The following is a 5,790-nucleotide window of genomic DNA, read 5'->3' as shown; positions in this document are numbered from 1 at the left end:
AGCCCTAAAGAAGATTGAAACAGAAAAGAAATCCCTCAATATGACATATATTAAAACCAATAGCTAATGTTATACTTCTGGAGAAAGACTGAAAGCTTTCCCATTGAAAATCAGGGTGCCCATTCTCACCACTTCTGTTCAATATTGTATTGGAAGTCCAAACCAAGCAATAAGAGAAGGAAAAATAAATTTTTAAAATACCGATTGGAAAAAGAATGGAAGTTGATCTTTATTTGTGGAAGAAATAATCCTCTATGTAGAAAATTCCAGGGTCCACAAGAAAATGTCTAGAACAAATGGGGAAACTGAGCAATGTTGCAGGGTATAAAATTATGTTGGGTTCCTACACAAACTATGAGAAATCTGAAAGGCAAATTAGTGAAATCATTTATAATATCATCTAAGAAAACAAAATCCGTAAGACAAAATCTAATAAGAACATGAAGGAAACCAGAACTATAAACCACAGCTGAGATATTAAAGAAGATTGAAGATGCTCCATGTTCATGGATTGTAAGATTTAGTATTGTTAAGAGGTCAGTCCTTCTCAAAGTGATCTATAGATTCAATACAATTCCAACAGCCCTCTTTATAGACATGCAAAAAGCAGGTATTTTCTGAGGGTCACATTGAGCTGCCTGCATTTTCAGGGGACACTTTTAGAGCCACCACCATGGCAGAAGACATTGACACCCAAATCAAGAACTACTGAACTGCACCGCTTGACAGCTGCTTCCCCAACCAGAACCAAACCAGGACGTCTGGCAGAACTACCTGGACTTGCACCGCTGCGAGAAGGCGATGAATGCCAAGGGGGTGATGCCCCCATCTGTCAGTGGGATCAGCGTGTGCACAGGCCCCTCTGCCCCTTTCCTGGGTGTCCGCCTGGGATGACCGCCGGGCAGAAGGCACATTTCCTGGGAAGATCTGAACTGGCCCTCCTCACTTCTCTCCTGGGATCCTGATTCATGACTTAACGAATAATAAAAACTCATAGGAAATGTGAAAACAGCAAAAATCAATCCTCAACTTTATATTGAATGACAAGACTTTCTGGAAAGCTAAAACAATATTGAAAGAGAGAATCAAAAATAAGACTCATACGGTCTGATTTTTAAAGTAGGTATAGTATTAAAAGCTACAGGAGTCAAACAGTCTGGTTCTGATATAACAATTTATTTTTAGTGCTGAGTTGTGTCTGCCATCGCAACCCTCTGCACAGCAGAATGCAACAGGGTTTGGGCCTGGGTTATCTTCACAAGGGTTGTGAGGCTTGTGCCCATCATTGTAGCCGCCATGCTAATCCATCTTCAAGGATCTTCCTATTGTTCACCGCCCATTGCTTGACCAAATATCATATGCTTTTCCAGGAACTGGTCTTTCCTACATGAACAAAGGACATGAGATGCAGTCTCGCTGTCCTGGCCTCTCAGGGACATTCTGGCCACACTTCTTCCAAGACAGACTTGTTTGTTCTTTTGGCAATCCACGCTACTTGCACCATTCTTCTCCAGAACCACAATTCAAATTCATTACTTCTTCTTGTGTCTTCTTTATCAAGTGCCCTTCTTTCACATGCATATGAGGCAATTGAAAATACCTGGGCTTGAGTCACACCGTAGTTCTCAAACTTCCTAGGTTTCCAACACTTTGAAGCAGCCTTGTGCAGCAGATTTACCCAATGTAAAGTCTTTTGATCATTGACTGATGCTTCTGTAAACATTGATTGTAGAACCAGGCTAGATGTAATCCTTAAAAACTTCAATCCCTTCTCCCCTTATCATGATGTTTTCTCCTGCTTCAGTGGTGAAGATTTTTATTTTCTTTACGTTAAATTGTAACCTGTTTTGAAGGCGGCAATCCTCTATCTTCATCAGCAAGTGCTTCAAGCCCTCCTCACTTTCACCAAGCATACTTGTGCCATCTGTCTATTGCAGGGTGCTAATAAGTCGCCCTCCAATCCTGAGTCTCTGTGTTCATATGGGCCGGCCTCTCTGGCTGCTGGCATGGTTAAGAGGTGCTGATCATGATTTTTAGTAACCTGTTACCTTCCCTAATAAACCCTATAACCATGAGTGCTGGGTGGCCCTTGAAGCAAACTATCAAACCCAGCAGAGAAGAAGACTGCTATGGGAGGGATGGTTAATGTCAAAACAGGATAAAGAAGAATAAAGGATGAAGGTATGCCTGATCTCTGCCTCATAGGCATTAGCCTGGAGCAGATCTGAAGCTGCGTTCGCTTTCCCTTTGTCCAACAAGAGGAAGTCCCAGGTGGCTTCCCTGCCATTTTCTCAAGGCCTCCCACCACGCACAAAACACATTTCAACAATGGATTATCTGATATCGTATCGAAAGTGCAAACAACAAAACCAAAATCGGTAAATGGGACCTCATAAAAAGTTAAAACTTTTGTCCATCGAAAAATGAAAGACAGGCTACCAAGTGGAAAACACTGTTTTGGAAACCATATATCTGATAAGAACCTAGTAGCGCGCGCGCGCGCGTGTGTGTGTGTGTGTGTGTGTGTGTGTGTGCGTCTATGAATATTTGAACAGCAAAATTGCAAATGCCCAGTTAGAAAATGGGCCATGGATGTGAATCAGCATTTCACCAACGAGGCCAATCAAATCGCCACCACACATCTGGAAGGGTGCTCAGTATCCTCAGCCATAAAAGAGATGCAAATAAAAATGATAATGGAGTCTCACTTCACTCTGATGCAATGGCTAATATTACAAACAAACAAAATGGACAATAATAAATTTATGAGGATGTATGGAAACTGGAACCCTTATCCATTGCTACTGGGAGTGCAAAATGGATCTATAGCCTTTATTGACAAGGGTAGGGTGGTTCCTCACAAAGCTAAAATAGAACTGTCATAGATCCAGCACTTCCACCCCTAGATGTATGCCCAAAGACTTGAACACAGAGATTCAAGAGAAACATGTACATGTACATCAATATTCATTGTAGCCCCATTTACAACAGCCATAAAGGTGAAAACGACCTAAATGAATAGATAAATGAAATGTGGTACAGACATATAATTGGATACTGCTCAGCCAGTGGGAGAAATGAAGTATTTATATGCTGATGAAGATTAAAATCAGTATGCCAAATACAATAAGCCAAGGACAAAAGGACAAATATTGTGGCCTTTCTTTTATAAAATGGGAAGAAAGGCAAATGTATAGAGACTAAAGTATATTAGTGATTATAAGGGACAGGAATGAGGGGGAAACATAAGACTAATGGTGGTAGGAAAATTATATTAAGGGTAGGATTGCACCCCAATTATTGTAATTGTTGTCAGTAAGTAGTGTACCTTTAAAAATTAATTGTCAAAAATATGTGGTAAGTATATTTACAATAATAAGAGAGAGGGAAAGAGAGGGAGCTGATCCTGCTTATGTACAACCAAACATCTCATGGGATTTGGTTCCTTGATTTGGAGGTTTAAGGTCATAGTTTCAAAGACATCCTGGTTAGTTGACCTAATCATGTGTGTTTAGGGCTTCAGTTCTACTTCTTAGTTTATTGCCTGTGGTTTTTAAACTTGTAAGCATCCATCCAAGGCACATCAACTGTTCTTTATTAATCTGGAACAACATAGAATAAAGAAGAGCCATGGATAGGAAGAGGATATGGATCGTGTGACTAATTGCCTCCATGAACAATTGTCTCCTTTACCCGGAGACCAGAAAAACTGGATGGTGCCCAGCTGTAATGACTGAACATTTTGATCAAAGATCTCATAAGAGAATCCTAATCGAGGAGGAGGGATTCGAAACCGAGTTGATAATTCTCATGGATTCTAGACTTTATGGAGCCACCGAGAGTGGATGAATCCATAAACTATTGCCCTAAGATAATCTTTAAAATTTAAACCAAAAATATCACCTTAAGTCATGCGAAAACTGAACAATAGTGTAGATAAAATATTAACAAGTATTTACCTTAAGGTATCTATGTGGGATCAAATTGACAACAGCAACTCAAAAGATTAGATAGGAACCTTAGGGGATAGTCAGATTATATTAATGAGGGACAGACAGACAACTCAGATGATGAAGGTAAGTCTGGTTCTTTAATTGGAATAATGTAAACATCATCACTGAATTGTATGTGTTAGAAATTTTTGAATTGATGTCTATATTTTTCTCTGTATAGTCTCAACAACAACAAAATAAATAAAAATTACAAAAGGAAAACAACGTGGGGTTTGTTTGCTTATTGTTAGATGGTGTTGAGTCAGTTCCAACCCCCAGCAGCTCTGGGTGCAACGAAGCGAGACAGTGTTGTTGAAGGTGTTCCTTCCCCGGGGATTGGTCCCGCCGAATAATGTGTCCAATGTAAGTGAGATGAAGTCCCACCATACTTACTTCTAAGGAGCATGCTGGCTGTACTTCTTATTGTTTGGCACAACCATGGACATCGTCTCTCCTGGCACCTTTCTGAAAATGACCCACCGAGAGGTTCTTGGCATTTTGTTTCACATTAAGCAATGAAAAGAGAATCATTAAACAGGAGCTTAACCGCCCCACCCCACCCCTTTCTACAAAAAAAAAACCCACGAAAAACTTTAGACCCATTAGAAGCTTAATGACTAAACTTATTAAGCAAGTTCTGGTTCAGAGGGTGCTGCTGCTTCTCCTCCGTTTCAAGCAGAGAAGCTTGAACGAGCCCAGGCTACAGCCTCAGGGATCTAAGCGAGCTAAGCAGAAGGGTTCTCAAGGTCAAAAGTTGGAATGCTAGCCTGGAGCATCTTCCTCGGGACTCTTCTCAGAGCAGTGGAGACCGGTCCTTTCTGTGAGACTAAGTGAGAGTGAGCCAGGAGAGGGGCCGGGATGAACCTGTTGCTCTCAGGAAATGCCTTCCAGCTTTATGATTTTTATGATATCTTCAATCTTGGCTGGTTAGACGATTCATTTATACATTTAACCAGATTTTCCCAGGGTGTAAATTCCCCCCAGAGATAAATTAAACACGTTGAGGGATACAATCCGTCTGCGAGGCCACCAGGGTACCATTCACTGCTTTGCAGTAGCAATTTACCAAATGGTACCCTGGTGACTTCGAGAGTGAGTGAGCATCTGCGTGAGGACTTCCTTCACGGGCAGGGAGGTACACTCAGGACTCTCCCTGTGCTGGGCAGAAGAGGGTGGGGGATTGGTGGGTGGGGAAGACCCTCTAGTCATCCTTAGGGTGTCATCATTCTTTTATGTTGGGTTGCTCTCTGTCTGTGAAGGAAAACCCAGGCAAAATGATGAAGCAGTTGAGCTTGCTCTCCTGAGTACATGCCCTTTCCGCGTAGTTACAACCATCTCTCTTGGGGGAGTCTTTCCTCCCTAGGAGGCCTGCCATGTGATCTGCCACTCAACTCTCCAGGATCCCAAATGCCGCGGGCGTTTTCAGGACCATATTCCCACGGAGATAGTCTACGCTGCTTTGTGTCTGTCTTCTCATCAACACATAACTCTGTTCTTCATCCTTCTCAAGTTTACTTACTGATTCAATAATCGGTGATGACTTATTATATTCAGAATAGAGTTCTAGTCAATGGCACAGGTATCGGATTCCCATGTGTCTTAGTTTAAATCTTGGTTTTCTGCCTTCTATGTCGAACTTTGCCTAGCTGTAAAATAGGGACAATAATAGTACCTTCCTCATGGACTTACTAAGAGCAAAATGAAATAAGGCGTATCAGAGGTATATTAAAATGCTGAGCACAGAATACATGTTAGTTATTGTTATTTGCCATCTACTGTGTGTACCAGGCAGTGAAGT

The 5,790-nt window shown here is 41.5% G+C and overlaps 1 pseudogene; it reads left to right on the top strand.

Moving 5' to 3' along the window:
* The first annotated feature begins 673 nt into the window (after nucleotides 1-673).
* On the top strand, nucleotides 674-931 carry LOC115868206 (annotated as a pseudogene).
* The last annotated feature ends 4,859 nt before the right edge of the window (nucleotides 932-5,790 follow it).

Source organism: Echinops telfairi, unplaced genomic scaffold (genome assembly GCF_000313985.2).
Source record: "Echinops telfairi isolate 266 unplaced genomic scaffold, ASM31398v2 ScPeMD7_8;HRSCAF=38, whole genome shotgun sequence".
Classification (NCBI taxonomy): domain Eukaryota; kingdom Metazoa; phylum Chordata; class Mammalia; order Afrosoricida; family Tenrecidae; genus Echinops; species Echinops telfairi.
Note: the sequence above shows the minus strand (reverse complement) of the source record. Positions and strands in the feature narration are given on the sequence as shown.